A 12,114-nucleotide genomic window follows, 5' to 3' on the forward strand; every position below is an offset into this window, starting at 1 on the left:
CTTGCAATCTATCTCTATCCAAAAATCACACAAAAAGTTTTGATTATTTGATATTAGAATGTAAAAAACTTGTATTTTGGTAAAAGAAAGTTATAAAAAAATTTAATGGTTATTTCTTAGAAAACTGAATTACACTTTGTTTTTTATTTTTGTATTCTTTTTTTTTTTTTGACAGCAAACATTTACAGACTCATGTAGACTCTGTAAACCAATGTGGCATCTTTTCATCCATGTGTATGACGAAAGACGACTAAATCCGCGCACTGCGTGCCAAGCGATCCGCCTTTGTGTTTTCCGTCCTAGGCACATGAACGATGCTTGAGTTGGTGAAGCTCCTTCTCAGAAGCATAATGTCTTCTAGGTAGCTTTCAAATGCTGGACATTCCTCTGGTTCCGAAACTATCTTCACCACTTGGGAACAATCCGTTGCAAATGTCACCCAAATTGTCTTAATTCTTCATACATTCCATTGTCCAAATTAATGCCTCTAACTCCGCATGAAGAGGAGAGAGACATGCCATTACATTCCTAGCCTCTAACAACCCATCGAACCCTGGTAGTGTACTATACCATCCTTGTCCTGAAAATAAGTCCTTATCTTTCCAGAAACCATCCGTAAAACACCATCTTCCTGTATCTCATATTTATGTTTCTATAGCTTTTTAGCAATTCATATTCAAACTGGTGTTAATTAATAATTTGTACACTATTTTAATATATGAGAAATATAGTATTGTGATTTTGTTTGAATTGTTTTTGATCCAAAACACTTATATGTTCATCAAATATGAAAATAAAAATTATTTTATTTATATATATATATATATATATATATATATATTTTTGGTTATTTATTATTTTTCATTTTATGCTATTTAATACTTTTACTTCTTTAATATATTTGAAATATTTTGGTATTTTTTTCTTTATAGATTGTTATATATTTTGTTTCTTTAGGTATTATGATAAGGTTTGTGTATTATATATAGAGAAATAAAATTTTATGTTCATCAAAGAAAATATGTGCAATAGAAAGTTTGTTTATTTTAGTTATGACTTTCCTAATATTCATAATATTTATGTCAAATATTTAGCATAAGTACAAAATTTATGTCTTGGGCGTATATTTTAAATGATCCATTAATTTATTACTTATCGATCATAATAAAAAATTCAGTATAATTTATTGTATATTTTTTTGATAAATGCTTTTGTTCATTAAATTCTTTATTTAACCCACTTACTCATATCAAATAAATAACGTATAATATTTTTTTAATGTATATGTGTTACTAAAAACACAATATAAGTGGCCATCTTGATATAGAACCATAGATGAAATTCTATTTTAGAGTTGATGAAACAAAATTTTTATTTGTTATTGCTTAAGCGTAAATATTGAATAGTTTGAATTATCTCTATAATATTATTTGAGAAGTCAGTTTCCTATGTGTGGCTCTCACATTAACTCTGACTATGGTTGATTACACTGATACCCTTAATGAATTAACTTACATTTAAAATACAATTATTTATTATTTTATTTAGTTTCCTTTTAAAAAATTCTGAAAATATACGCATATAATAAAAAGGAAATTTTTTATAAAGTTAAAAAAAATAATTGAAAAAAAGAAAATATAAGTATATATAATATGATTTCATAAAAAAGGAAACTTCACAAAATAGAAATAATACATGTAAAAAATATTTTTAAATAACATAAAATATAATTTGAACTAATAAAATACTTTCTTTATATATATTTTTTTCTTAGATGAAAATTATAAATTTCTATATAATGTGATTTCATTAAAAACATTTTACCCAGATAATATTGATATTAGAAACATAAATATTATTTCTTTTAAAACATAATTTAAACAATACAAAAAAAATTCTAAGTAATAAAAATATTTTTATATCTATATATTTTCTTAGATGATTACATAAAATAATTAAGTTACATAAACTGATATATGCTTAATTGTCTAAAAATATTTTATAATTAGTAATATTGAATTGTTTTATATTTTATTTTTCATAAATTTAGTTGACTATTATATCTTTCAATTACAGAAAAATATTGATAAATTATATTTTACTTATATAATATTATTTTAAAATACAATTACAATTTTTACTGCATATTTTAAGAGATATTAGAAAAACTAAAATTAAAATTTTAAAATAAAAATAGTTGCAAAATAGTTTAATGAGGTAGATATATTATATTTTATCATTATTTAAGTTATTTTTTCTTAATATTAAATATTCTTTTAAATATTATGTTTTTATATTTGTGGAACTTAATAGAACCATAATCAAAATACCAAAGCAAATCTGAATTCTCATTTTTAAGGTTATTTAAAATAAATTTTAGTTTCCATTCAATAAATCAAAGGCATAAAGTTATTTAGAAATTTTAAAATATTTTAATTATTGTAAATATTGATATGTGTACATGAGCTTTCAAAAATGTATCAGCTACTTTCGCATGTAACTTCCTATTGATCATCGCTTTATTTTCTAATATTTTTTACAAAAACATCAACATAAAATTTGATATATATTATGAAATACATACACATTTGACTTAATTATAATAAAAAAATAAATATACTTCATTTTGAATTTGAAGGAATATATGTAACTCAATATACTCACAACATGAATGATTCCACTAATCCAATTTATATCTAAAATTATAGATTTAATTACGATAAGAATATATAATTTTATAAGAATAGTAATTTATTTTATAAATATAAATCATAGAACAACTCAAAACATATTTAAAATGAAAATAAAATATTAACTAACTATTACAATTTAGTTCTTTTGTAAAATTTATATATATGCATGAGACTTCAGAATATTATCGTTTCGTTATATTAATTTATGTAATTTGGAATTAAACACTTTAGTTTATTTTTTTATTTCATTCTAAGCACAATATATCTTAAGTTATACATAATCTTCATAAAATATATTTACATATCGAAGAAAACAACCACCTAAATGCAAACAAGAAATTAATCAAAATTTTAAAATATAGAATAAAAATACTATAGTTGAATTCATATATGCAATCTAATTTACCGAAATGATAATTAAATCGACTGAAAAACAACAAAACTGATTAGATAAAACATATATAAAATCATATGTATAATTAAAGTAATATAATATTATTAATATAAATGATGCATATAAATTATAAATTAATTTGAAATTAAAAGTAAGTAACAATCAATTATTATAATATATTTAATTTAAAAATATTTATACCCGTGCATGAGCATGGAAAAATCACCTAGTTGAGTAGTATTTTACCATCTCAACGAAAAACAAAATGCACCGTTTACATCAACCGGATTTACCGATTTGGTTACTTCAGATTATTTTACATTCCTTAAGTCATTATATAAAGATAAGCAATTTATGTAGCTTCTTGTAGGAATAACTAAATTCTGCATACGAATACAAAACGGGAAAGTTCAAACTAATTGACAATCCACAAACTGTAAAATGCCATTGTCCATCTCTGACATTAGCATGATCAAAACATGCACAACAAATATTTGCTTATTCTCCCTTTGTCAAAAAAAAAAACTCTTATTCTTCAAGTGCAGCAGCATTTACCAGACGTTTTCTTATCTCTTCCAATTGTTCAAACGACAACAAAGTGAATGTTTATATAATTACATATCCAAGCTTTGGGTGAATGTTTACTTCTTGTCATGTTATGTTCCAGTATCTAACATTACACCAAAATTATATAAGCAAGAATTTATTTATATACTTACTCAATATAAACTTATGGAATCCTATTTGATTACTACAATATAAAATCACTAAAGTTAATCACCCTGGAGTTCAAAGATGTAGATAAGAACAGTATTGATTCCTTTTATTTGATCCTAGTAATCAGTCAACTCGAAAACCGACTCAGATAATTACATTTTCTATTATTATCTGACAAAAGGAATTTATAATGTATATTACATGGTAGTTTCCTACTATTTTCGAATTAATTATATGGAGTTTTTGACCCCTTAGATTTCAAACTTAAGCTTAGCATATGGGTAATGTGTACATATATTTATATCACATGTTTAATTTTCAGTTTGATTTCTTAGTTAGGCTTTTAAATACAAAACACTGAAGTTTTTCAAACCACTCCAATTTTGAATCTGAAAGAAAACATAATTCGAATTTGAACTCTTTATAGTTTTCAAATTTGATTTATGAAATTTGTTTCCAAAAAGAATCTAACACCAATGGATATTCTAATACAACCAATTCATATGGTCGTTATATAGACTTACTACTAGGTGTTTTGTCCGCGATGCAGGCTTAAATATTTTCATAATTTTTGAAAAGTTCTTTGTACACTATATTTTATACTAAAATAAATTTTAAAATAACTTAATATTATATTTTAATTATATAATTAAAAATCTATTTGATTAATATTTAATTATGTAATTTATGTATTTAACTTTTTCAGATAACAATACAATATATATATATAGAAATTATCTTTTTGTTAATTTTATTTTTAGATTTTAGATAATTAAATATTCTATTTTTAATTATATAATTAATAATTTTATTTGATTAATATTTAGTTATATAATTCATGTTTTTAACTTTTTACTAAAAAACTTTTTCAGTTAAAAATACAATATATACAGAAATTATCTCTTTTTTTAATTATATTTTCAGATTTTTGGATAACTCTTACTATTATTAATTTTAACCAATTATCTAATCAAATAAATTAAATTTTCGTTTTTAATTTTTAGTTTAGTTATACATTTTATTCATTAAGGGTATAAACGTTATTAACCACTCTAACTTTTAACGTGAGAGATTATCTAATCAAATAAATTAAATTTTTGTTTTTAATTTTTAATTTAGTTATACATTTTATTCATTAAGGGTATAAACGTTATTAACCACTCTAACTTTTAACGTGAGAGCTCGATTCCAAAAATTTACTTCGCAAATAATAGTATAGATTAAGGGTATAAACGTTATTAACCACTCTCACTTTTAACGTGAGAGATTATCTAATCAAATAAATTAAATTTTGTTTTTAATTTTTAGTTTAGTTATACATTTTATTCATTAAGGGTATAAACGTTATTAACCACTCTAACTTTTAACGTGAGAGCTCGATTCCAAAAATTTACTTCGCAAATAATAGTATAGATTTGTCTTATTCATAATGTATAGATAATTGTGAATGTGAAATTTTCATCTCTGTATTTATCTTAGCTTATGTTTCGTATTTAGTAAAGAACTTATGGAAAATGACGGCGAAGTTGACATATACGCAAACAACTATCTTCCTATATATTAATTGAGAAGTCACTTTAGTGATTTATGCTGACATGTTGCTCATAGAAGAATTCTCCAATTAATTATTATAATTTTATTGGTTGATATTTTTCATTTTTATTTATTTAATTAAATTTTTTAAAAGGAAACTATTCATAGAATTACCAAATTTAATCTATGTTTCCAAACATACAATTAAGCATCTTAAATATAGATGAACTAACATAATTTGTTAATGTGGAAGCACCGTAGCCTAATGGTTAAGGTTTAAAGGCTTCTACACCCAGGTCTGAGGTTCAAATCCCAGGCTATGCAATTTCTTGCAGATTGCGCATTATGTGAGGTCTAGGTTTCAATTCCAGGAGAAAGCGATTTATAAAACAATTATACAGACTATGGAAGAAAGACTTACAAGAGATCTTCAACATGGTGCAAGTAAATCCGATCAGCATAGGTCTTCGTAAGACGGCTCATGTGATCCAGTTAGGCGTAGATCCTCATAAGGCAGGTAATATTGTCGGTTGTCGAATTGTCTATGTAATCTTTCTCATAATTTAACTCTAGAACTAATTAATACAAATTACCAAATAACACAAATGATATTACAAATAATGATTTATGGTAACTAATTGTAGAATTAAAGAAAGATATATATGTTTTATCAATTTCTTCATTTTATCAATTAGTTATATATAATTAATTAAAATGCTTTAGCATTTTTTATAGAAATAAATTTAATGGTTATATATTATTATATAAAAGAATTATATTTGTAGGTAAGAAATTATTATAACTTTTATGTTTTTAAAGCTCACCCAAAACCGTTTACAAAAGATCTTTCATAATAAAAGTCTCCGATCATTGTATTAGTTATACTTGAGTTACACAAAAAAACACACTCTTTTTTTTTTTCTCTCTTGAGAGCTAGAGTATTTTCGGTTTTTCATGTATTAATCTAAAATATAAAGTAATTCTACAACCAATTATCTGAATTAATTACAATATTATTTTCTGTAATAGAAAGATTTTTAATGACTAAGGTTTATGTTTTTGAACTATTTTAAATCTCACATATCTTATAAAAATATATACTGAAATTTTGATTATCCAAATATTTGAAATTAAAAATTTAAAATTAAAAATTAAAATTAAGTTAAAATTAAAAATTTCTAATTATTATTTAAAAATTATAATAGTGTAAAAATAATATATATTTTTTATATAATATAACTACCCGTAAAATTGCGGATAAACACCTAGTATAACATATACACACTGACGTCATGCCATTGCCGCACACAAAAAAAAAAGAAGTCAAATAAGTAAAATATGTTACAATATATATATATATATATACACACAATATTAAATAGTTATATATATATAAATAAAATCTGAAACAAACAAAGAAAATACAGTTTAGTGCTCTTTTACAATTTAAAAATAATTAAAACATATTCCACCAAACAGAATTTATCATGTTGGAACAACAATCTCTGACTCTGAAAACTAAACAACATAAACATCATGTCTAACTGTAGGAGAAGACGTGAAGTGGTCTTTATTACTCTCTTCATAAAACTCCTCACTTCTTGGATCCCTACACAATGATTTTGTGATTCTTTAGATTATCAACTTTGCTTTTGCTTCTCCAAGCTTTGACAACATCTTGTGAGATTGATTACCAGCTAATGCATTCTCCTCTTAAATCAGTTTGATCCATCTCTTTAGGGTTTCCACAAAACACTGATATATTCATCAAAAATAAAACAAAATAATGACCTGATTTTTAGTCAAAAGTCAGTATTGTCATTTGCTGCTGAAAACCGGGTAATAAGAATGACACAACACACCTCCAGACATTACTTGATTTGCATCATTTTTTTGCAACGCTATTGCTACGTTATCTCCAACTCTCGCAATGGTGCAACCCTGAGAGCCACGCTCCAGAGAGCGCATGGTTCCTTGATCTGCCGAATCGGAGTCCCGTTGGCGTAACCATTAATTACCTAGCAGAAAGTTCCACTCATGTAAGCCTTTAGTTGAAGCAGTCTCAATATAATCTTAAACAATATACTGTAAGGCAAATTCATAAGAAAGTTTTCCGATTTAAAGCTAATGACAACAAAGAGAACTTGGAAACCCATAATGCCAAAACATAACTTGTACACGAAATAGTAGTTCGGTACCTTAGTTCCTGAAACTTGACAGAGTCAACTGCATCCAATAAACATGGACCTTGATACCTGTATTTCAACAAAAAATAAACCATGACATGAACTGTTTCAGATTTGCTAAATAACTGGAAAATTTCGGTTTCTCAAATATCTAGAAAATTTTAGAATTTTCACGGATATCCGATTTGATACATAAATACAATAAAAATTTAAAATAAATGAAAAATCTAAAATAATATAATAATAATATTTCATTACAAAAGCAAATTATTATTTAACTTTATTAATTCTAATACCAAATATAATAAATTTAATACATAAAATATTGTAAAAATTATATAAACTATAAATATATAACTTATATATTTAATTATTTAAATATATGCATATATTTGCATATAACTGATCAAATCGGATATACGTTCCTAAAAATATTAGTATTTTTTATATGCTTTTTTTACAGATATTGCAGTTTAGTATTTGATTTACTTCGTATTACAGATATCTGAATTTTTGGTTCGATTCAAAATGGATAACGAATCGAAAACAAATTTACGAATATTTTGTCTAGCCTATCCGTAAATAATAAAAATAATACTATATGTATAATTGGACTTTCGATTCATTATCCATTTTGATTTGAATCAAAGAATCTGGATAGTGTGAGTTTTACTAGAACCTTACACGTGAGTTTTATATTTAAAAATAAAACGTAAAGTATATAGCGTGAACACATTTATGTAGAGTTTGGCTGAGAAACTCTGTACACATGACACGTCAGCGTGCTCTAAAATCGCCGTGAGGTTGCCACGTATCGATTATAGTGTGAATGCATTTATTACAAAATTTTTTATTTAATATATAAGAGATTCTAATTTATATAACATTATTATGTAACAATACTATTTTCATATTTCTTTGTATTTGTAAAAAAAATATTTTGTAAACATTATTATGTAACAAAACTATTTTACATAATTTTGTGTTTCATTTCTAAAATTTGGAATTTATATGAAAATTAAATTAAAAATGAACCTAGATAATCGAGAAGATTTTTTTGGGATACTAGGGAAAACAACAAAACTTATTTTTTTAAAAGAAACTATAATATTTTGTACTTGCAAAATGATTTTGTAGTAAAGATCCTATTTGAGAAATTGCTTGAAATACACCAACTTGGATAGCATTAAAAAAATCAATTAAAGATGTCCTAACATTTAAACATAGTGTTTAACGATTATTGTTTAGGATTTATTATTTATGTGGTGAAATTGAATTTATAAACTTCTGTAAATATTTCTTATATAGTTATAAATGTTTTGGAAGGGTTAATTTTGTCTTTTAATAATAAATTTAAGATATTTCTAAAAATAAAATAATTTAAATGTAAATTTGAAAAATAGTATTAAATATGAAGTAAAGTTCAACTTTGTTGAAATTATGTTATATACTGTAACATTAAATTAGTTTGATAAATGTGTGTTCTCTTTGTATAGAACTGTGTTGGAATATTAACCTTTTTGACATATATAGGTCATTCATGCTAATGACATTAGTATGCATATAGATGATAAAAACGTGTTCATTGTTTAATGTATTCGTTAACATATATATTCATTTTGTATATATATGTATATATTGTTCGTCATTTATGGGGTGAGTAGGAGATATAAAACTTTATATATAGTGATTAATAAACCAATTTGGTCTAGTATTTCAATATTAAAATAAAATGGTTTTTTTAACTCAATTGAATATATAAACGCTAATAATAGTTGACTAAAGCTTTATATATACGATACGTAAAGAGGTTAAATGTTTCATTTACAAAACGGTTGTAAATTAAAATTAATCACTAATAAGAATTAGATTTGTGTTAAAAACTATTGACATAAGTTATAATTTTACATGATAAAAGCATTTAAAGTTGTGGCCTCTAAGAGATGGTGTAAATTTAAAAGTCACATTTGTAGTAAGTCATGATTTATGTGTTTAATAAATAAGATATTTTTAATTTAAAATTTTAATAGAAATGGATATTGCTTGCCAACAAAATCTTTGTAAAATGTATTTTTGAAAAGTAATAAATGTAAGTTGTTATTATCAATAAAATATTTTATATAATTTTTAATTTTTGTTCATAAATCGAAACTAAATTAAGTTTAAATTTTTGATTGTATTTTATGATAACTAAAATTTAAAGTAATCAATTTTTGGAAATAAAATTTAAAATGATTCTGAAAAGATTTTTAAAAGATATTGTTAGAATTTTCTTAATAAATATTTATTTTTAAATAAAATTAAAGATATAAAGAAATTATAATTAAGTTATGTACATTTGATAAAATTTCTAAATAATGGTCCAATTTTGTGAATTCTATTTAATAGAATAAATGTTTCTCAGGTTAGATTTTAATGTCTTAGACTGTATCACATAATTTGAGGTAAAAAATATATATGTGCAGTGAAAAGTACATTCTCTCTAAATGTAAGAAGATGTGTTATAGTTAGCAATAATGTATTACTATATATGTATTTCATAATAGTCACTAAATTTTATTAAGTTTTATAAAAAGCGGTATAGGCGGCCGGCTACGTGGCGCTTAAGCGCTAAGTCTTATAAATCGTGGTAATTATCTTCTAAATCGCCTAAATAATTATAATACTGTATAATAAATCATATATAGTTTATTACGCAGAAAATATAATAATTATTATTTTATAATAAAAATCTTACAAGACCAAAATAAATAAACTTTATCATTTATAAATAATGATATTTAATATAAAACATTATATGTATTTAGTATATTGTTATAATTTATAAGCATTTAAATCGCCTAACTAATAATCTAAGTGTTCGTTTAGTCATTCTAGAAATTAGGCGTTGAATTATTGTTTTCTTAGAGTATCATTATCCCTAAGAGACACTTAGAGATTTTTAATCATTTTTAATATTTTAAATTGAAAAAGTGAGTTTAAGAGACTTAGTTAAGAGACGGGAAAATTTGTGTGGATCCATTGCAAGTCTCTTATTTTAGGCTTCTTAAAAAGCTTTATATATATATATATATATATATATATATATATATATATACTAGGTTAAGATCCGCGCCGTGCACGGGATGAACATTATATATAAAATAATTTTATATATTATATGTTATTACATATTCTGAAATAATAAAATATATTGAATAATTAAAAGTCATTAACTAAAAATCATTCTAGTGATGACACGTGACTACAAAAAGATACTTTAAATAATTTTCAAATAATATAGGAGATATATATATATATATATATTTCAAACTATTTTTATCCTTTTGCTAAGAAAAATAGTAGATTCTATTGGTATTTATAATAAATACATTATACATGTATCAGCACGTTTAGATTTGAGACGTGTAAATTGCTCGGACTACTACCGCATAGCTTGACTAACAGATTGAAGTCGGTCAGTGTAAGCACGTGAGGCAGTTTTATGTAATAGAAGCCAGCATGTTAGACTTTGAGTACCGTCGAAAGTTTGCGAAAGGAATCAAAGGTTTTGTTGGGTCGCCTATCTTCGTCATTCTTAAATAAAAAATTTTTTAAACGAAACAAAAGATAGCGACCCCACAAAACCTTTGAATATTTTTTTTTTTGAAAATCAAATGTAATGCAAAGGTCCTCGTGTAAATAACGAAACATTCAAAAACCTCCACTACCAAATGTAATTAAATAGTTTATTTTTATAGCACTAATGAAACGCAACCCGAGTCTTGTAAAATCTATAAATATAACGTAGTCGTACCCAACATTCGAAAAGGCATACATAGCTACAACTTTAGAAACATACCTCTTCTTGCTCTCTATGTCCTAGACTCTTATCCACAACTCTAAACGAACATGTTTCACGGCGCTGACAAGGCAGTTGAGGCGCTGCTTCGTGGCCAATAAAGCGCCAATCTCTTGAAGACGGTGCTCGAACACCGGAGGACAAGCTCAGTTTCAATCGAGCCTCTCTTCGATACCCTTCTTGATTCCTTCTCCTTTGCTATCTCTCTTTTTGCATCTTCTAACACTCAACCACACCGTGACTCTTCTCAGTGCAAGGCAACCCCCGGGACGGCCCGAAAATCTTCCAAGAAGTAATTGACTGAAAAAATACTAATAATAATACTTGTATATTGATTATTGGACGTTTGATTTGATCGTTTAGAATATTCCATGTTGAAGCAACAGCAATGAAGAAGAATGTTTAGAGCAATACAGCCATGATTCACCAACTCCGCTTCTAAACGACGGTTTTAGTTGGAGGAAGTACGGACAAAAGAAAATCAAAGCCTCTTCCCACCAAAGGTTAGAAAAAAATATCAAAACAGAGTATTACTCTGTTTTATTGAGTACTCTTGGTAACTAAATAATGAGTTTCGGACTTACTTGCACAGGTGTTACTACCGTTGCGCCTATGCCAAAGACCGAAACTGCAACGCTAAGAAGCGGGAGCAACAGATCCAAGACAGTCCTTCCGTTTATAGAACAACTTATGTTGGAAAACACATCTGTGACGTTAATGTTTTTTCGGAGCCTGATGACGATATTGCAA

At 25.1% G+C, this 12,114-nt stretch overlaps 1 pseudogene; it reads left to right on the forward strand.

The window, feature by feature from the left end:
- Positions 1 to 11,269: 11,269 nt before the first annotated feature.
- On the forward strand, positions 11,270 to 12,110 carry LOC125604547 (annotated as a pseudogene).
- Positions 12,111 to 12,114: the final 4 nt, after the last annotated feature.

Source organism: Brassica napus, unplaced genomic scaffold (assembly GCF_020379485.1).
Source record: "Brassica napus cultivar Da-Ae unplaced genomic scaffold, Da-Ae ScsIHWf_562;HRSCAF=843, whole genome shotgun sequence".
NCBI lineage: Eukaryota > Viridiplantae > Streptophyta > Magnoliopsida > Brassicales > Brassicaceae > Brassica > Brassica napus.